The 22,921-nt window shown below is 35.8% G+C and overlaps 1 long non-coding RNA gene across 1 annotated transcript; it reads left to right on the top strand.

The window, feature by feature from the left end:
• The first annotated feature begins 95 nt into the window (after positions 1 to 95).
• Positions 96 to 21,775, top strand: LOC128142254 (uncharacterized). The gene is made up of 5 exons (XR_008235327.1): positions 96 to 945; positions 1,334 to 1,476; positions 12,562 to 12,699; positions 20,242 to 20,325; positions 21,612 to 21,775. It is a non-coding gene; the product is annotated as an uncharacterized LOC128142254 (long non-coding RNA).
• The last annotated feature ends 1,146 nt before the right edge of the window (positions 21,776 to 22,921 follow it).

The following is a 22,921-nucleotide window of genomic DNA, read 5'->3' on the forward strand; positions in this document are numbered from 1 at the left end:
ATTGACCCAGAACTTCAGGTATCTTCAGTATTTAGGGGAGAATACAGAAGTGACAGTTACAAAGACATGTTCGTAGCTAGTTCATCAATGAGTGGTTCACTGGTTCAAAAGCTGAGCTACAAGTATAATGAAGAGCAGATTTAGGCCTTATGAGAGGTACTACTGAAGGGTGACATATCAGACAAGAAAAACCCAATTAGATAATTAAAAAATTGCAAGACAATAGAGCAAGAAAAGAAATAAACAACAATTAATTACTAAAAGGTGATTTAGCAGCTTTAAGTAACTTGACAGAGAAAATAATAAAACCCCCACGCTTAAGAAAAAAATAGAAAGCTTTGGACAAGGTGCAATATATCATGTAACCTAAAATATGAGTTTGGCAAAAAACCATTGTCTGAAGTGTTTTATGATCCAACCACCAATGTTTTAAGGCTATACAGAAACACTTCTCGAAGAAATACTAGTAACTTTTCTTCAGTTACATAACAGATAAGTAATAATACCACTCTATCATCCAGAACTACATTTAAATCTATCCAGAATTCCGTTACAATATACAGGTTCTGTACCCAATAGTTATTTAACTCAGACCTCAGAATTTTTCCTGTATTCTTGCCCAGTGTATTCCACTGGGAGATGCATTTTCTTAGAATGCTTAAAAGCATACCCCCAGTTTCCCAACTTTGCTCTTCCTTTCATTTGATTATAGAAAAACTAGGATTTTTTTTCAGTTTTTTAGTTCTTTTACTTTTAGAGACCTAATTTCTCCCATATGATCATTGGAAGTAATGCTTTTCATTGATTTATTTGAAGTTATAATGAGTGAAGGACTAGTCTGGCAAAAAATTTCTGTGGTCGTTATGAAAGAATTGTATTACAAATATGGTATGGATTATCAACATTTGTATCAAAAAACATTCCAGAGGACTCCTGGAACCATAGGTAATGGCACTGATGTTACAGTAAAGAAATGTTATACAGTTATGCATTTTTATTAAACTATTTTTCATAATCATAACTGAAAAAATTATTATTCTGGGCTAACTTACTCATAATTTCATCATCATACATGTTCCCCACACATACTTTTCCATAATAGTGAAAAGTTATGGGAGAGAAGAATAATTATTTTAATCTTTTAATATAAGCCTTCTATAATATATGTGTTTTTCAATGTACTAATATGTTGCTGTACAAATCAGGATAGTTTATTGACAGATGTATCAATTTTTAAAGTGAGCATTAGTGTTTTATATGTTGCTGTATAAAAGGTGTACATACAGTCATGAAGCTCACATTTCTGCAACTTTTTTGATTCCTTTTTTATAAGCATTCAGAAGAATCAGATACAAAATACTCATTTAGTTTGTCAGATTGTATCATGTACTGACAAAATATCATCTTACAAAGAATGCTGCACAGCATAACTACAAGAAAATTAATATACTGCAAAAAGGCCCAAGCTCTGTGCATGTAAGTACATGAATTTTGAGCCTTTCCCAGACAAAAGTATTGCCTGGATTTTCACTAGTATTCTTCATTGATTTACTTGAGTTACACCTAACTTATACCTTTACAGATAAAATTACTATACAGGCATCAGCTGGATGGAAGGTAAGATGGATATCTTAACCAATGGTTGAATCATCAAAATATAAAGAAAACATTTTGAGTTGCCTCACAAAACTAAAAAAAAAATACTGCTGGAATGTGCTGGGTCTGGATGGCATGAAGTTAATTGTCTTCATAGCAGCCTATACAATGCTGTGTTTTATATTGGTGAGCAAAATAGTGCTGATAACACACCAGTGTTTTAGTTATTGCTGAACAGTCCTTCCACAGCATCAAGGCATTCTGTGTTTCTCACTCTGACTCACCAGGGAGTAGGCTGGGAGGGGGCAAGAAGTTGGGAGGGGGCACAGCCAGGACAACTGACCTGAAGTGAACACAGGGATATTCCATGTAACATCATGCTCATCAATAAAAATTGAGGAGAGAGGAGTTTGGGAGAGTGTCGTGGTTTAACCCCAGCCAGCAACTAAGCACCATGCAGCCGCTCACTCACTCCCACCCCCCCACAGTGGGATGGAGGAGAAAATCAGGAAAAAGAAGCAAAACCCGCGGGTTGAGATAAGAACGGTTTAATAGAACAGAAAAGAAGAAACTAATAATGATAACACTAATAAAATGACAACAGCAATAATGAAAGGATTGGAATGTACAAATGATGCGCAGTGCAATTGCTCACCACCCGCCGACCGACGCCCAGCTAGTCCCCGAGCGGCGATTCCCCGCCCCTACTTCCCAGTTCCTATACTAGATGGGACGTCACATGGTATGGAATACCCTGTTGGCCACTTTGGGTCAGGTGCCCTGGCTGTGTCCTGTGCCAGCTTCTTGTGCCCCTCCAGCTTTCTCGCTGGCTGGGCATGAGGAGCTGAAAAATCCTTGACTTTAGTCTAAACACTACTTAGCAACAACTGAAAACATCAGTGTTATCAACATTCTTCACATACTGAACTCAAAACATAGCACTGTACCAGCTACTAGGAAGACAGTTAACTCTATCCCAGCTGAAACTAGGACAGAGAGGTAGCCATTGATTGGAGACTGGTTGGGCATCGGTCTACTTGAGAGAGGTGGTGAGTGATTGTCTTTTATGTGATGACTTATTTTATTTTTTTCTTCCACTTTCTTTCACTTACTTATTAAACTGTCTTAATCTCAACCCACAAGTTTTCTAGCTTTTGCTCTTTTTATTCTCTTCCTGTCCTGGTGGGGGAGTGGTGTTTGTGTGTGAGTGAACGAGTGGCTGTGTGGTGCCTAGCTGCTGGCTGGGGTCAACCCACCACATCAGGAAAGGAAACTCTTGTTTCTCCTATGAGCTTTTACAATTTTATTCATTTTTAAGACAGAGAAAAAAAAGGGCTAGTTTCACAAAATTGAAGAAAAGAAACTGTATCTTTTCCTCCTGTGCATACGTTGTAGTGGTTATAGCAGTTATTGGGAGCTAGGAGATGAGATGTGACTCAATGTGAACAGACACTTGAAGTGGAAATGCTCTACCTTTTCTTTAAAATAAATACACAGAAGATATCACAAGTACTTGTTACAGATGCACGCACACTCAAACCCAACAGGTGTTAAAGCTCAGATTTATTCTTCAGTAGAAAAGTTAGTTAGAACTCCGATAACAGTAGTGAACTACAGGCTCAATGATGTAAGGGGAATTAGTACTACATAGCCGACTTAAGAATCCTTGAGATTTAAAAAGGATGACTCAAAATGCGCATATCACTCACCTAAAAGCTGAGGTCTCTCTCCCTTGAGGAGTTACCTCAAGCGGTGCCCTGACCCGAGGGGGAGTCCCCAACTGCAGACCCGCTGCTCCCAGGAGGACTGATTCCAACATGTCCTTCGGCGGGACTCCGTTTATACCCTTGTCGAATCTGATCTGTGGTCATTTAATCCCTATTGGCCAAGAAGGTCACCTCACTGTACCTGGCACTCGATTGGCCAGTTCAAATTTCAACTTGCGGCCTCCAGGGTTTAGGTTTTTTTTCCTCTTCTCCCTGCCTGGAGAAGTTTTGTTTCCTGCGGGGAGGACAGGGGGGGAGTGTACTGCCACAGTACTCTAATGTTTAGAACTATGGTGTTAGGGGTTTTTTTGCCTCCCAAACTAATTAAATAAAAAGAGATAATTGTTTAAACAAGAAAAATGCTAAATGCATGCTAAACCCTACACACTGTTTCTTTGCAGAGTAGGTTTTTTCATCTAGGGTGGTTTCCAATCCAGAATCTTTCAGTGGCTTTTAGAATTGCCAGGGTTCTCCTACTGGACCATGTACAGGTCTTTTCAGGGAAGATGCAATCCCTTTGTCTCTCCTCCATTTCTCCTTCCTCTTTCTTCACTGTTCCCAAATGTCCCACTTAGAGTGGGCAGCAGCCAGGACAGCATCATTAGGGCACCTTACATGCTGCACAGCCTTTGAAATGAACCATGACAATATGGTACACAGAGGAAAAGAAAAATATATGTTAGTTCTCCTATCTACCATCACACTAGCTTTCTAATCCCCCATCTGAAACAAGGGAAGATTTGCATCCAAGACTCTTGCTGCACGAGCAAGTACTTTTACCAGTATCAAACAAAGAAGGAGAAAGTATCATCTCTCCCTCACATCTGACTGAATAAAAGACTTCAGTTCTTTCCTGAAATATGTCTGGAAAAGTTATATCAAAATAAATAGTTATCAGATTTCAGAACCTTTCCACAGTTGTTGCTGAAGCCAATCACTGTATTTTAATTGAGTTTATGAATCAGTGCAGATATGTCCAAACTGGATTTTTCTGTGAATAAAAAATCTGCTAAAAAATTGACTTACACTACTTTTCTGTAATGAATTGAGAACTATCAAGATCAAACAGACTGGTATTAAGGGTGACCAAAAACCTGAAGGGGGAAAATATTAGATGTTTTAAAGATAAAATAAGAAAAGGAATAATAAAATAAAGTCTCTTTTTAAAGACATTTTAGTGCTGTGTGGGTTGAGTGAGAAACTACCCATCCCATCCCATCCCATCCCATCCCATCCCATCCCATCTTTTTGTGTTTGGTTTGGATTCTCTTTTGTCGAAATTATATTCTAAAATCAGTTCTCATACACTATATTGACACTCCCCTTCTCAGAGTTCCTGAATTTACAGTAGTCAGCTTGACAGCAGAGAGAAGCACGATGGCGTCATAGAAATATAAGTGACACAGGGAACTCAAGAATCTTAAAACTAAACACAAGCTAAGGAAACAACAGGGGTTTGCAAGTGATACATGGGAAGGAAGACTTGTGAGAGAGGTCAGTGAGACCCGAGAGCTGTTTTGGGAAGTCATCACAGTATGTAAGTCCTTTTGGAAAAGGAATTGGAGAAATGGAACAGAAGAGCATTGAAAGTATCTTTCATCATGAGATACTGTAATCCTGCTTAAGGAAGTAGAAGTTTTTTTGAGAGAGAATATGCTGAGATGATATTAATCCCCCTTCTCAGATCATACTGAAAATGTGAATGTCTGGGAGAGGAATATGTTAATCAAATTTTAGTATACAGAGGGGCCAAAACGGGGAACCCACACTGAATAGTAGATTTTTATTTATTTGTTCATATTTATTTATTTATTTAAAATATTTATCAGTACTTCCTTAACACAGAATTGACCTTCTTACATTTGTACTCAGTAAGTGCTAAAATCTAACAATATTTTTAAAAACCCCCAAACATTGAACAAAGTATTGAATATATTGAATGTATTGAATGCACCCTCACGAAGTTTGCAGATGACACCAAACTGAGGAGAGAGGTAGATATGCCAGGAGGAAGAACCACCATTCAGAGAGACCTCAACAGGTTGAAAGGCTGGGCCAGCAAGAATCACATGTGGGAATCCCAGTGGAGACAAACCTGAATGTGAACCAGTAGTGTACCCTTACAGCAATGAAGGCAAACATGTCCTGGGCTGCATGAGCAGAATTTTGGCCAGGATCAATGGATGTAATTATTTCAGTGAACTTGCTGCTTGTTAGGCTACACCTGTAAAATTATGTTCAGTTTTGGTTTCCTTCAATTCCAGAGAAAAATTGAAAAATTGGAGAGGATTCAATGGGAGGGCCATCAAGATGATTACAGTATTGGAGAACTTGGTATATAAAGAAAGGTTGAAGTATTTGGGTTTTTTCAGCCTGCAGAAGAGAAGGCTTGGTGCAACCTAATCACAGTTTTCTAATACCTCAAAGGTTAAGTATAGACAAGATGGAGGTTCCCTCTTCATAAGGGTGAACAGTGACAGGACAAGAGGCAAAGGGCACAGATGACTTCCAGGAAAATGTCAGCTGATACAAGAAAAAAATTCTTCACCTTGGGAACAAGTAAAATTTGGAATAGGTTGCCCAGCAAAATGATGGAATATTCCTCATCAGAAATATTCAAGACTTGGCTTAACAAGGCCCTCAATAATCTAATCTACGGACGTGTTTTCAACAGGAAGTTTGAATAGATGATTGCTCAAGGTCCCTCCTGACCTAGACTTTCCTATGATTCTAGGTAGTGCTTTTGACAAAATTAATGAGTTAAATTGAGTAATGAATGACAGCATGTATTTATTATAAATGTCCTTATTTTTAATGTTTTCAGTGAGATATGCCAGGATTGTAACTTTCTTGTGATGACTGCATCATATTTTGTTTGGAATTATTTTCATATCATTTTCCAATTTCTCACAATGACCTGCCATCTTCTAAGTGTTTTTTTTTAAACTATAGTTTGATGAGTTCTCTACTCATTTATGAACAGTAAAAATTAATACTTCAATACTTTGGTAAAGACTGTGGTGGGCTGTGTGAGTAATCTGTAGAGTTTGTCAAGAGCTTTTCAAGCCCCAGTGGAGAGATTTTGAATTCTTTTAAAGTTCTTTCAGACTTAAGAGATCAATGGCACAGCTTTCTTTTTCATACTTTTTTTTCCTTCTCTTTATATTTGAGTTTTTTTCCTGGGCTATTCACACCCATTCTGATTTTCAGGTATCTCAGTAATATTTATATTTATGGTATCACAATAATGCAATATTTATTAACTGTTTCCAACAGCAATCACAAAACACTTAAAAAAATCATGATATGTTATTGTAAGGTCTATAATGGAGATCAGAGTAACTGTGAATACAATGATTGTAACAAACATCTTTAATGTCTATCATTAGACAATACAGATGATGCATTAGAAAAAACCAGCAATCTTTTCACATTATTTTAACTAGCTGAGTTACAGAAAAACCTCATTATGATAGCCGTTTGTCATATTCATTTCTTCATATTAAATTTAAAGCAATCTGCGTATGACTTTAGTTTGGATCTCATATATAACTGTTCAAAAATTTTACAAAATGGATTTAAGATGAGATATTCTCAAACCCATCAAAATACTGCATGCCTGTATTTTTAACACAATATTTGTTTTAAATATGATTGAGGACATTGCACATATAGTGTGTATTTTTTCAGTAGAGATTATAAAAAACCAAGCAGATAACTGAAGTAGGTCAACATCTGTGGCAGTTTATCAGTCTAACCAAGGGAAGACTATTGTACAAGATGCAGATGCATGTCAGAGACAAAGATCTCACGGATCTTAAAACTTTGCAGACCCTACTTTCTTTTCCACTTGTCCTGATGAAATTTGATGTTGTCAAGATCTAATTATTTTGGGCACTCAGGATAGCAAGATCACCATTTGCCCCACAAAAGATTCAAATCTCTTCAGAGTGCAAGACACTCCTCCTTGTTTTAGAATTCTTTTTCTTAAATAATCTGTTTTGAAATATATTTCCACAGAAGTATTCTAGGCATTTAGCAATTTGAGAATAAAGGACTTGACAAGGGTAGTTTACCTTTTATATCACCAGCACTTGGTAGCAACAAGCCATGATCTGTTTTCACTAGGGGAAAATGGAAGAAAAACAGAACTTGTTTCCTAGCTCTGCAAGAACAGCAAACAAATTAAGAATGATGGGATGAAATACTGTTTGTAAAAAGGCAAGTAGCTACTGACTAGTTTCAGTGTATTTTCAAGGTTTAAGTTTGACAAAAATCTAGGGTGGTGGAACTGCATAAAAGAATTCAGGCAACAATTCTAGATCTGTGTTCAATGAGATTAAAGGTGAAGAATCCAGTTTGTAGTGTATATGTACTACTGAAGTAATAAACTGAAAGAGAATGAGAGAAGACATGGAAAATACCAACAGCAGGACAAAGGCTGATGGTAATAAAAGGTAAGTAATATGGGCTCGAAAGGAATTTCTGGACTAGATAGAAAATGATAGCCCTTAGATTTACTGGCAATGGGAGAAATGAATTAGTTAATGAGAGGTAAGGAAGAAAGTGGAGTAGTAAAGGGAGAAGAGAAGGAAGATCACTAATATTTTGTTCCTCATTTCCTAAGAAAATTAGGCATATGTGATCACACTTTCAATCCATCCTCTAGTGGTTTCAAATTCAAAACTGAAATAAAAATCTCAAAGATAATTTTATAAAAGTTTTGTGAAAACTAGAAGCTACATAGAAACTCAGAATATGACACCCTTTGAAAGAAGGGTAGGTGTTAGGTTGTCTGACTGAAAGCTAAGCAAATTACACACAGGGACCTGGTGAGGCTCAAAAGAGCAACGTGAAAGGTAGAGAAGCCTTTGTAACCTAATGGAGCATATTGAACTGGCTGTTCCTTAGACTTTCAGAGGAGAACAATTAGCCTATTGTCCTTGAGGTGACAGCCACCAAGGTGACTCAACAAAGATCCTATCCCTGTAGTGCCATGCAGTAAAGACGTGTGGGTCTTATTGTGAGATGCCAGGGCAACAAAGAGAGTTTTGGGATTGTGTAGAATTTATGATGGGATGTGCTGAGAAGGAATGACTGTGGGGAAAGGAAGGGATCAAGGTAGACTGGGTAGGAACAAGTGTGGAACAGTAGAGAGAAAAGAGGATAAAGAAGCATATGTACACTTTTCTGACTAAGCCCTGTGCTTTGTCACCTCGGCATATTCTGCATTTGTATTAAATCCTATTTAATCCTAATTAACTACCTTATATGTGGGTATGCTCTCTATCCTGAGCCTGTACATGTGAATAGTAGCAAACTCCAAACTGGACTAGCTGATGAGTAGGATAAGAGGTGTGAGTGCCAGCCACGAGAGAGAGAGAGAGAGTGCGGTCTGAGGGACCCATGGGCCTGGCTGCCAAAAAGTGGATAGACCAGGATCTGGGAACACACTTAAACAGAATGTCTAAGGCCTGATTCTGGAGAGCCTGTAATGTGTGTGTGTGCGTGTAAGCCAGCTATCAAACTTAAGTCAGACTAGCTGACAGGTAGGAAGAGAGGTCAGAGTGCCAGCCTTGTGAGTGGGACCACAAGTCAGAAAGCTGAGAGTCTAGGGGCTGAGCAACCAGAGGAGACCAGGATCCAGGGGCCAGCTATGGGACAATCCTGTGTTATGTGTGTACGTTGAACTTCAGTCCTGGTCAGAGGGAGAGGAGAGAGAAGGTGGGACTGTCTGTGCTGTTCATGCTTATATGAAAGCTGTTTGTGTTGATGTGGGTAGCGGCATAGGCCCTTCTCACTCTGCAATCTGTGTGGGTAGCCACGTATGCATTGTTTGCATCGTGTGTGTGTGCGCATGCACCTATTGGGAACACATGCTCTACCTCGCTACTGGCTGGACATGGGGACATGGAGCTGCAGGAGCCTTGTATCTGTGGGGATGGGACAAGAGAAGTTCTGAAGTCCATCAAATTCATCTACCTCTAACTGCAGCATTACACAGTCCATGTAGCAGCCCCTCTCTGGCTCACCCACCAACGCAGGGTAGTGAAAGACTGGACCTTGCTGTAGTCTTTCCAACTCAGTGGAGTCAAAGAGATGAAGTAGGTAATGAATGATAAAACTTTATAGTAAGTTAGGCTTCATTACTCTTTCTTCTTGTGAAACCAATAGTTCATATGATTATTCTGACTGGGTTTTTTTGGTTGGTTTTTGGGTTTTTTTTCTTTCCTTGTTTTTTTTTTCTTTAAACCAGAAGGGTAATATCATGTCTCGACAATACAAAGTATTTTACTGCTATTTCAGGAGTTGTATTAGAATCAAAGGAACTTTGGGCTGAATGCAGCTTTTCTCTTTCTATTACTTTTATTGTATTTGGAGATCTTGAGCTCAAGTAATGGGGACAATACCCAGGCATCAATAAATGGCTTTTTATTTTTTAGGTATTCTGATGTTTTTGATTATTTGCCTTCTTTCACACCTATATATTTAGAAAAAACAATATTTATACTTCAGCTAAGTTTAAAACTATACATACCTTGGAACTTTTAGCAAGATACACCTTGCTACCATCTTTGAAATTCTACTGACTTCAGAAGTCAGTATTTGTGTCTTAGATTTTACAGAAGTTTTTGACTGCTTATTTATAACAAATTAACATAAGTTTTGCAGTAAAGCCTGTTGCAAAATGTTGCTAATTGACATGTCATTTACCAGACTTTTAATTCTTTTTTAGAAATGGTCATGGTACTTGCAAACTTCTTTTTGCTCAGTTGTGGTTTTTAGCATGCTTAATGTCTTAGAGGAAAAACAATCAAGACTGTAAAATTAGCCTTTGTTAGACAACTCCATTGAGAATAAACTCTTTTCATGGGAAAATTATATCGAAGCGCTACATTCTTATTTAATTTGAACAATGTGAAGAGAGTTGAGAAATGTACCTTTTAATCCACAAAATGTAATACTGTTTAAAGATTAAGTTTCAGAAGTGTGTTTGTTAATGATAACTATAATGTAATGTTTTTCTAGAAATTGTTTTCAGAATATTTTAATTTTAAAAGCATCAGCATTTCTTAAACTTGGATGCACAAAACTAGGTTCTCAAGTGTATGTTAGCTACATACAGCTTGATTATGAAAAATACTGCTTAATGCTTAAGATTGTGCATCAATTATTTTTGAAGATAAATTACCCTTTTGAAGCTGGTAGCTAAGTAGTGTTTAGGTGCTGTGCTAGATCACTCAGGATGACAGACTCCTGAGACAAATACAATTGTAACTATAACCAGTCTGCAGTGGATATTCTGCCCCAGATATCTTCTTAGAGCTTCTACACAGACACTACTCATTCTCTGAAAGTAAGAGCAAATTTAACATTCTAAATAGCAAAAATAAATTATTGCAAAAAATAATGAATAAATTGTTTTCTTGCATTAACACTAAATTAAGGAATAATTACTGGAGTTCATAAAAGATTAGCAAATAACAGGGGCTTGGTTAATCAGGCTGATGGCAAAGACAAACTTTAAAATATCTTGTTGATTTTTTCATTTAGTGAATTTAACCTTAATGTTATTTGAACACATTTCCATACGACATGCATGGACTGGGCAGGGTGGTTGTCTCTGAAATTTTATTTTACAACCAGAATGCACTTCTTTTTGCTTTTCGCATTCTTTGTCACTTTTAATATCTTTGGTGATTCTTGAAATATTTGGTGCTGCAAATACGACCTGTCGTTTCAACAAATGGGCTGATTGAATCTGTCAGACTGGTGGAATTTACAGTAAATTCACTGCAGCACAAGTGAAACCATAAGAAATTTTATTGTCTTAAATAGCTGGATGTAAGAGTCATCTCTTTTCATCAAAATACTATCTTGCATTTAAGTACAAAAGAAGAAAGTTCATTTGTAAACACTCTGCATAGTAGATTCAGTTAGAATACTTACATTAATATAAATAAATTTTTAAGTATTTTAAGATTTTGTTCTAGGAAGTCCAAAATGACTTTTTTTTTTTTCTTGATTCTATTTATTTTGAAAATAAAATATTGACTATTAAATCAGAGACCCTTACAACAGAATCTGTTACATGAAAATGAAACACACTGGTATTCACCACAGGTTTAGTAATTTGTCAAATACAAAATTTAAGGGTATATAATTGTCCTTTTTTTGGTCACTGTCTTATTTAAAACATGCTGACCACATATTTTTTACAATAATATAGAATAAAACATGACATTTTTTCTAAGCTATATTACAGTGAGTGATTGTTTTATATAGATAGTCAATTCTTTCTTCTTTGTAAAGAATTTCATTGTACTTTGTAGCTTGCCAGTGTTTGAGGACATATTCCTTGCGAGGGCAAACATGTTTCAGTGCCTATTTTGCTATGTTAAACCTAATAGTTAACTTTGTTATTATGCCTATATGAATACTAACACTGTAATAAAAATCATTTTAATAGTCCTGTGAAGCGGACCACATAAACCAAGAACACTTATTTTCATTGAAGGCTTGTGCTAATTTTTTATTAAGAAATACATTAAACATTGATACTTCCAACCTCTGATTGAACCTTCAGAGTTGTCACGTATAGGGGTAGCTGAAGATTTATTATGCAATATAAAATTAGGCGTATACAGTAAGCTTCATAATAAATGACCTTTGCAGACTGGAGATTGCCACATAGAATAGTTTCTTTTCTTGCACAGAAGAAAAGGATTTGAAAAAACAAATACAAAGACATAGAAGTTGGAAATCCTAAAATGAAAAATATTCTCAAATAAAATAAAAAATTGTTTCCTGATGAGAAAAAATATCCTTGGAAGTCGGTATTTCAGTGATGGAAAATCAAAATATGGTAGGTGATAGACAAATATATTTTGGCAGCACTTTTTTGACATGCTATAATAGGAATACGGTGGAATAATGAGATAATAAGTCTGACCAATTTAGATTTTTGTAATAGATCAAGAAATGCTTGTTAAAGATTTATTAAAAAGCTCATTACAAAAAGATTTCTCTGGTGCATATAATGTATAAGTTAATGGAACAATAAGGTACCTTGGTAGAAGTAAATATGTATTAAATAGTAAGGAACAATATAGAATGACAGAAAGGTTAACTTCTTTGTAGCATATTTATCTCATTACTTATTCTTATTTCTGTCTTTTCTGTTGATTTAAATACACAGCTGGAAGACCAAAAGACAATTGTTTAGCAGCACAGGCAGCCTTCAGTGGACAATCAGAATGTGCCTACAGCTGAAGAAGCTCTCTGGCGCGATGCCTTTGTCACTCTTAAATCTGATTTCACAGAACTTGAAAAGAAGGTACGTCAAAGCTTTAATACAGCTCAGCCACAAAATAGGAGTGACAAAAGAGCTCATAGCAGAACTATCAAAAGCAACATGCAAAGTATTTTGAAAATGATACTGTGTATAAAGCCTAAATAAATTTTCATTTTATTTATTTTTGACTGTGGAAACAGCATTAATTACACTGAAGTATATTTATACATAGTGGGGAAAAAACTGTAATTAAAACCACCACTTTTTTCCTGCTTAGTTTACTGTAAAAATATCATATGACTTTTATGACCTAACACCTAGAGTTATTACAAAGGAAGATGTGCCACTGTGTAACTCATGTTTATACTGAGTAAAATTAATAGACCTGGGTGTAGACTTTGTCTACTTTTGAAGCATAGAAAATGTGGCAATATATGAGAATGGCATGTTTCTCTCTATTTAAATTAAATCATTTTTTAAAAATAGGTCTACGAACTTACCAGTTTAAGGACTAGACTTTTATTACAGATTATTTACATCCATTTATTTATACCAGAATAAATAAAATTAAAAATGTAATTAAAACTGTCAAGCTGGGACTATTTTACAGAATCAAGTTGGTATAGATTGCTTTCCCTCTGCGAAATGAGTTGGTGATGCCTTTGCTGTAAGTAATGGACTAGTGATGTGTCACTGAAATTGTGTACAGTGCTGTTCACAATCTTTGACAACCTAAACCCCCAAGACCTCCACCATATCACAATAAGCTAGTGGCAGATTGTCTAAATAATGAATAATATTATGCACTACTGCTACCCGTGATGCATTTGGTTAAGGCATAGAGGCTTCACTGCAAAGTAGTAATTTTTTTTTATTTCATAAAAATGAAAATATCTACTTGTTGCAATCTAGCAACTGGGTAGATGGAATAAATGTTCTAAAAGCTATTGAAAATACCTAATAATTTTTAATTAGGTAACAATACCAACAGAAACTAACAAATTAGGAAAAATATAATTTTAATAAATAAAATCTACAGAGACTAGGATTATTAAATTGATGGACATTTGTCTCCAGTACATGTAGTATGCATAGACTGCACCATCCAAGGTTATCAGCTTCTGGGTAACTGCTTCACTGAGGAAATGAGAAAGAGTTCACCTGAGTGTACACACATCATCAGGGCAATTTCTCAGCCTGAGTTGGTTTTGTCTACATACAATGTGTATGCAGTATAACCTAGATCATAATGTCTCTGAATTTTCACTTGCTGTAAAGAATGACATTGTGAAAAGTGTACATTCATTAACTTTAGTTTTCAGCTAGTATAAATGTCACTTCAAAACTTACACTTTTTTATAGCTGGTGAAAATTTTCAATTTTATTTTGTTTTTTCTTAAACTCACTTGGAACATTTCTACAGTGTTGCAATATAAGATCCACAGCTACTCACAATAAGCATCTGGAGCAACCACTTCTTGTCTTCTGGATGGGTTCTCGATACATGTTTACAGAAATTGAATGGCTTGACTGAACCATGGTACAAGCTACCACTGTGGATGGCAGCACTTTCAAGCAGTATACCCTACTTATGTTTTCATTTGGAACTGATAGCAGTCATGTACTTTAAGTTCCTCCTATGTGCTACTGTATTAACAAGAGGCGATAACACCTCTTGGTTGTGTGAGGAGCACCCACTGTTTTGTTTTTGTTCAGGCAAGACTATTTTATATTATGGTCACCCAGAATATTTAAGTGACACCAAAACCTTTGTTTTCCGTTGTTAGGCATATGATAGATCAGGGTAAAAGAAAAAATAATACAGTTGAGATACCAGGTGAGTCAACTGTCTGTCTTACAAGTGAGAATTTGGTGTCATGGATTGTTCTTCCTTTCAATATCCTGCCACTTACTAAGTGGTGTTCTTTCCTCTGGTCATTTTTTTCTATGGTCTGAGTAGTGGCAGCTGAGGAGAGTGCTAGAAGAGAATCCTTTCAAAATGTGATGGAAGAACTCAAACATTTTGTAGATTCGGTTGCTCTATGAAATGTACATGTAATATCCTATATCTATCATAATTCAAGATACATTATTATGTGTAAGAATACAGGAATCTGAATGGTGTATAACTTGTGGATTATTATTTTCTTCATCTTAAAGACTGATTCATGATTTTTCCTCTAGTATTGCAAAACTTTATCATTTGGCTGTGAAATGTGAATCAGTGGTAAAGGGATTAATATCTTGTGATATATATAGTCAGTCAAATGAGACTCTTGTCTTAAAACAGGAAACTTTGATTCTCTCCTTAATTTTTTTTTTTTTTAATTCCTTTTACATACCCTTGTTGTAAATGGGGAAGCAAAGATAGAGTGGATATAGGGATCTGTATACAGGACAATTGTTCCCTACAGATTTGTGGGGAGAAAATGGCCACATCTCTACAATGGAGCTGAGAGGTCATTGCCAAGCTCTACGTGACACTGCTAATACAAGTGTAGTCACAGGTCTATGTCCATATGCATTTCTCAGCAGTGTCCCATCTCCCTACCAGGACAAAATTGCATACCCTTGCCCTTCCATAAGAAGAAAACAAAGCAAATAATTTTGATTGTTGAGGGAATTAGGACTGCAAAGCATGTTACCAACTGCACTTGCTCCACGTGATGGACCTGCCAGATTATCAGTCAAGGTCAAGATATGAATATAAATATTTTTGCTTTTCTGTCTCCCCATCAAGAAGCAGATTGCAGCTATAATTCCTAGCTTTTATATAGTCTTTCTCCTCCCTTTTTTTTCATCCTTGCTCCTATACCCATTTAAACCTTTCATCATAAATGTCATGGCTATTATGTATTGCAGACAAAACGGATGAATGTGAAGAATGATATCAGAAATGCCCATACCTCTCTAATACTATTGCCTGCTGCTGGACTTTTCAATTTACTCTTTTGGGGCAGTTTGCTTTAGAAGGAAGAACAGAATGATGGAGGTCTGGCTCAGTTTCAGCCAGCTAAGTTAGTAACTAGGATGAACAGGGAGCCTATATTTCTAAAGTTTTCCATTTTCTTTCACATTTTTTCTTTAACACTTATTTTACTTAGTGGCAGAATGGCAACAAAATTGCCTCAATGGCAGAATTAATTCCTTGATACCAAGACTCTGGAAACACTCCTTGTGGATTTGGGATATAGGAAGGTTAGATTTCTTTCCTTTTTTGTAATTAATTGCAGAGTCCTTGAAAAAAGATGAAACAACAGAATGGAAATTGCCTTATTGTGGCATCCCACAGCCTTTGTTTTTTCCTACAAAGTTATACAGCAGATCGCAGTTGATTTTTCTGAATTGTGTGTTGATTTGGACTGTTATACTTCTTAGAAAAGTGATCATTTTAATTTATAGAGATTTTAATTATCTCTTCTCAGATGTACTTCAACAGTTTACAATGCCTTGAAGAAGTTTATTCTGATTGATGAGTTTATGCGTTTTGTAAACCCCTTGGGTTTTGGGGGGTTTTTTTGTAGACAAAGAAACTTTTGGATACACTGATTCATTCCATAGAGGTGAAGCTGCTGCAGTGGGTGTCCCCAGGCCCAGCTAACAGCAAGACTGAGCACAGATTTGCAATAGGCACACAAGCACGCATAAGCACAATTCATGTACCTATGTAAGTGGCCAGCCACACAGATTAATGCAGACGGGAAACACAGCACTTATACAGACACATACAGCACTAAATGTCTTACCCTGTTTCCCCTCTCTGCCTGATCAGTATGAAAGCCAATTAGTGGCAAATATATACATATATGTACATACATACGGTGTGGATCCCTCCAGTAACTGGAGCTTACACACTGCCTGTGCAGAGTATGGGCAGAAATGTGCCCTATTATGTCAGTTTGTAGAACTTTTGCCTTTTTAGAGGATTTATAAAGGTTGTGTTAATTCCTTGCTCTTGCTCAACAAAAGGATATGTAATGTGGAATACAGGTTTCTATAAGATGCAACACTTCTTTCAATGCTGGGTGTGTTGGTTTTTTTTTTAATTTTTTTTAAGTGGAGCTGACCAGTTGTTCTGGACTTCAAAATCAGCTTTTGTATGTGATAGTCAAGTTAAGGATGGCAACTTTCTGGAGTTCTTCAGGAAAATCCAATCTGTAATTTGAGATTTCCAGGGGGCATATATTTTATATAGAGAGAAGATCACCTCAGTGTTGTTATTTCTGTTTTGATTTCTGATGGGATCATTACCAGTTCAAGGTTCTGCATGCTCTCTGTATATTAGTTTTTTCCCAGTAATTGCTTTCTTTTCAGAAAGAATTATCAGTCCCTGAGGAAAACACAGATTCTGTTGACACATCTCTGTCTCAGTGAACATTCAAAAATTGAATCTGTACTGTCATAAACTATGGAGATTTGTAAAATGATTCTTAGTGATGAGAGCTTTTCTAGTTCCTAGCAGAATCTGTTTTATTTGTTGTCTAACCACCTCAGTAAAATAGCACCTGGCCTTCTTAGAACCAATATATACCTAATGTCTCATGCTCATTTTTAGCTTTGCTTGTCTCCAAGTATGATTACACTCAGTGTACTTTCTCACCAAGTAGCAGGTCACTGGTTTTCACACTGTTGGGTTTCTCAGCTGTGGTGATGAAATCAGCTCAATGTTCATAAGAAATGCCCCTCCACCTACTGTGTCTTCCTAGAACAATGATGTCAAGTGTGTCTGTAGTGAAATTGCAAGGTTGTTTGGGCATCTTTGTTGTATGTGGGCCTTGGATTCAGAAGGAACGGAAATTGCATTTCAGTATTCCAGAGTCCCATCTTTGTAGTTCAGGCAAAGCGTTCCTATTTCATATCCAAAATTGTCACATACAATCAATGATAGCTAACTCAATAACCCTTTACAAGATCACTAGTGGTGTAGAGTTCTATAGCAAACAGACAATGGGAGATCTGCTCCATAGTGTTCTTGGTGATCTTGATGTGTGTGACCAACTTTGTTTAGATCTGCTTGCTTCCCACCATGAAGAGAAGGCATCAGTTCCTGTGCTCCCATTTGCATGAGCATACAGGCTCTTTTGGGAGGACATTCCTTATTCCATCATCATATCGGTGTATATATTTCCATTATTTCCACTGTGATCAGATGTTCTGGTTAAGATGGAAAAGGAATCTGACTGCTTTGCTATGGCACACATAGCATAACACCCTGTAATTGCAGCTGTAGTCCAATTTTGGTTCTCCTTCAAAGTCCTCCAGTGTTTCTAGGATATTATTTCTGTGGTTGAAGTAAAACTGAAACAATGCCAAATGCATTCCACACTGTGTTTCTTCATACTAAGGAAGGGATCATGGCTTTGAGTGTTAACTTCTGCAAGGACTGCAATGGAAAAACTTCTCAGATCTCTGATGATAGGACATATTTATGAGCATGTATATTCTCTTTCACTTGAAGAATTGCAACCACTGGTAAGTCTTTGTCCTCGTTTACCAGGATTAGTTTGTTGTAACTTGAGGAGTTATTTAATTTTGTTAAATTGATTCTAACACCCTATCTGTTTGATTTTGGCATTTATATACTCAAATATGTAACAGGAACTCCAACTTAGATTGTGTTTTGGCCATGGCTACTCTGTAATAGTAGCAAGATATATGTGTGTGTGTGTGTGTGTACAAAAGGACTTTGAAATAAAGTCTCATCTGACAGAATCTTCTCCTGTGAAGGTGCAACAGTTACACTTCTGGACTGTGAAGACAAAATCTTCATTATTAATATTAAATGCATATTTAGTTTTGTGATTTAGTTCTGTGAAGAATGAAGATTTTTCTAAAAATTGCACTGAATAATGCAAAACAGCCACCACATTTTCCACATTTTTGTTGTTTAGTTCCACCATATTTCTAAAGTGATGACAGCATATGTGTCAAATATTTCCAGGGTGGTGTAAGCCACTTTTTTCCTTTACCCAAAGCATTTAAAGAGGACATACATGCAAAGAGAGTGAGTTAATTTCATAAGTCATTGATGACAGCGTAACCACTGAGTAGCATAACAAAACAGAGCAAGAAGTCAATTATATGTTGTCATCACTAACATGTGAAAATACCTTCTTAATTGTCCCCTCTCCAGCCAGGACCATGTTCTTATTTACAGCACAGAAGATTTACTCTATAATTCAGTGTGTGACTTCAGAGAATTTGTAGGGAGAAAGTAAACAGAGACAGACAATTGACATTGTCCAGAATTTGAAATAGACCTTTTTCCATTTTACAGGAGCAACTCTTCTGTATATGCATTTTCAAACTGGAGTGAATTACAATTTCCTGAAGACAAGGAAAGCAAGACTTTTAGGTTCAGTTTCAGCTGAGTTTCAGTTTCTGTCATCAAGAAATTGGAAACTAGTGGCATCCACAAGTGAATGACGTTTATGAGGAGCAAACTGTAATTATATTAAATATTTATAGTGTGGTGACTGGATGGCTATCACTGATAATACAATACAGAGCCTTTAACCTCCGAGTGACCAGTTTCAGTCTGACCTGAGTCAGTTGTGACTGAAGGTTGCTGCCATGTGACAGTTGTCGTTGGCCTATGTGAAATGTGTTGCTAGTCTTAGCCTAACTCCAGGTGAATAGGTGGTGATCCCTGTGGGCCAGGATTGAATCATGTCAGTGGGAGAGTACAATGAACATTTCTCTGAAGCAGCTATGCTTTTACTCCCCTGAATCAGATACTTGAGCATCTGCAAGCAACACTTTGCCTTTCTTTGCATGTATATGATACAGTGAATATACATCTAAGTGTTACTGCTCTGAAATTTATTCACAGTTCATACACGCTTGCTATTTTTCTCTTCACCAATGTGATTTTAAGAAGTGGTTTAAAATTCCTTATATTGATATGCTGGATTTATTGTTTACTGTAATAGGTATGTGTATATGGATGTTGGTGGCTGGATAAAACTTAGGCAATAGTATGAATGTATCTAGATGTTTGGATAAACATAGCATAGGAGAAGTTCACAGTAACTAATTGTTTAACATTTAATCTGCTCCCTTTAATACTAAACTGCTCTTTCATATTGGAAAAGCACTACTTTTTAAAAATGAAAATGGAAAGAGAACATTTTGCATACAAGATTTCTTTGCTGGTAAAGTCATAGTACAATAGCCTTATATTTTTTAAGGTTTAACTACTGTTGAAAGTATTGAAGTACTTTGTGAGTTTTAACCATTTTATGTAAACCATTCCTTATTATCAAAGGGTTATCTTCTGACATTGCACAGGGATAGAACTATACAGTAAATAATGAATTGTGGGATGCAGCCAGGCTTGCAGAAAATAACTATTTGAGGGATGGTGCATGAACAGAAAGCTGTAATTTTGACAGGTGGCAAGGTGTCGTGTCACCAAGCCCTTCTAAAGCCTCATATCTCATACCTATTGATTAATGGCTCTAATTAAGGAATGAAATCAAGCATGTGAAGACAGGGGATCGCTTTAGGTCCTTGTTTGGTAGTTTTCTCTTCCTGGCGCACAACTCATCCATCTAAATATCACTGCTCTTTCATTTATTACAGTTGGATGATACCAAAAAGGAACTGGAGGAGGTGCATGCTGATCTTGTCATGGTCATGCAGGAACTTGATTTGGCAAGAGCTGAGGTAAGACAATGTGTGTGAGCATCGTCTGAATGAACGCTGCAATACCAGCTGGTTGTTTGTCCTCTTTGTGGTGGTGGTTAATGAATGCTTCTTATAATTTTATTACTTTTTTTTTAATAAAAGAAGGCAATGTTATTCTTACTGTCCAGTTTTCCTCCTAGTGGTACAGACTAACTGATTTCAGTGGCACTATTGTATATTTGCATATATATAAGATCAGGATACAGCTCTTCATATGTAAACTTGCAAACTCCATTTATTCATGATGATTTTGTTTAAATAAAAAGCTTCAAATTAAAAAAAAACCTGAACACTTTCATAATGTGACTTTTGGTATTGTGAAAAGGAGGACTGAAATAGAGGAGTTTTGTTGATAAATCTAGTTCATTCATTAACGCTGTGTAGTATCAGCTGTATAGCAAGTCTGCTTATAACAGAGAAATGCTGATTCCCCCCCACCCCCAATAATATTACATGTTCCAACTTAATTTCAAATACTCTGAAAACATTCAGCTGCTTTTTCTAGCTGAAGGAAGCCACTAGTAGTAGCAGTAAAATGGCAAAAAATTTCAAACATTTATAATATTTATAATACATTCATATAGTTAGACAAATCAAAATAATTCTAGACTCCTGATAGTTTAGAAGAGTAATTATTGAATAAGAATTCATATATTTATTTTTCATCCTTCATTGCAAATAATCAATAACAAATATATTAAGCTCTTTCAGTTCCGTTGAAAATCTCCTTTTGATGTGTTCTAATTGCACTAACATTTCTATCGTTAGCTTATTTTATTAGGTATTCGTGTTGCTACAAAACTCAGCCAGTGATTGGAGACTCATACCTTAGTAAGCAGAGGAAAATAATGCAAAAATATCTGTATTAACTTATTCCAAAACTCAGAGTTAGGCCTGATTCTTTAGCTTGTTGAATTTTTACTCAAGGGCTAAAGCACAATATTCTTAAATATTTCTAATGAAGTAATAGAAATACAACTTAATAAAATAAATCCTGAATCTGCCATATGGCTGATGTTAATGGATTTTAATTTACCCAGATATCCTCTGATTAGTGAAAATTTCATATCTGCAGTTTAAAAAAGAGATTTAATGGATTCAGTAGGTACAAAAAGTTTGCGTATGTTTGTAATACTACACAGATATAGTCACTTGTCTCTTCACAAATCTGTGCAAATCTAGCATTATAATTAAAATCTGGTAATGATTTAATTGTATCAAACATTAATATAATCCAGTGTTAGTTTGTTTATTTATTTATTTAGGTACTGTTTTGGATCCTGCTACTGTAACACCAGCATATAATATTAAATAGTCCCCAAAAATACACTGTTGGATGCTGACTGTAATATAAGAAGGGAATACTTTGATTCAGGTTTTGTCATAACTGTGTGCTGTATGGTATATTTTATCATCTGGAGAAATTACATTATGCTAAGGAATTTTAAAAAAAGTTTCTTTCCCTTCATTTGTTTTGTTAGCTTTTCTATAATGTTTTTTATAAATTAATATTACATATTGTCTCATCTCTTTTATTTATATTTTAAGAGCCTTTAAGATAAGAAACAGCAATAAAATCATTGCTTACTGAAGCAAGCAGACTTTGAAGCCGGCTATGCACATTAGAAGGATGTTACACACTGCACACTTTTAATAATGATCATTTAGAAGATAATTTTAGCATCCACACAAGGGAAAAATGGATTTTTGATGAGTTCTTATATGACCATATGTGGTATTAGTCAGTGTGAGGTATTGCTAGCGAGCTCATTGCTTTCAAAAATCAAAGTTAAATGGTTCATCTATCATCAGAATTTGTGTCTGGGCGACTTGTCTGAACATCAGTATGATTTATGGTTTGAATTGGAGGAGTCAACCATGCATGTTTCTTAGTTTATCGTTTTATGCTGTCTTCAATTAAATGTCTATAAACACAGTGATGGCTTTATGACATTGTCCATCAATAAAGACTATCAGATTTTGCATGAGAATATGTAATTTTCAGAAAAAATAATGACCTTTTGACTTCTATGTGCCCTGTTGTACACATGATATATACGGCATGTTTAGACTTCAGTTTTTATCCCAGATCCATTTGATTTTAATCTTGCAGACTAATTAAGACAGTGGCCATATTTTATTTAACATAATTCAGATAGACTACTATCTAGGATTTTTTGATGAAACTATCAAATAGTGATATATTCGGTAATAATAGGAAGATATAACAGGTGCACGTCTCTAAAAGTATTTAGAAAATATATTATTTTAATTGTACTAAAACAAATTGAAAGTGATATCAGAACAGTTTATTGCATATTGATTCAGTATTTGATTATTTTACCATTTCAAGGTTGCTTTTTTTTCCCTAAGACAAAATAATGCATACATTAAAATTAAATTAAACCATTCTGCAAAATGGATGAATACTAAAAAACCATAGGCTCTCATTTTCTTCAGGCACATTGAATAATGATACTTTCACTCTTCATATTTATGAATTACGGTATAGTATACACAGTGGCAGCATATGGAGGTTGAATCATTTTCTGCACAGCTGTGCCCTGATATTGCT

The sequence above is a fragment of the Harpia harpyja genome, chromosome 5 (assembly GCF_026419915.1).
Source record: "Harpia harpyja isolate bHarHar1 chromosome 5, bHarHar1 primary haplotype, whole genome shotgun sequence".
NCBI lineage: Eukaryota > Metazoa > Chordata > Aves > Accipitriformes > Accipitridae > Harpia > Harpia harpyja.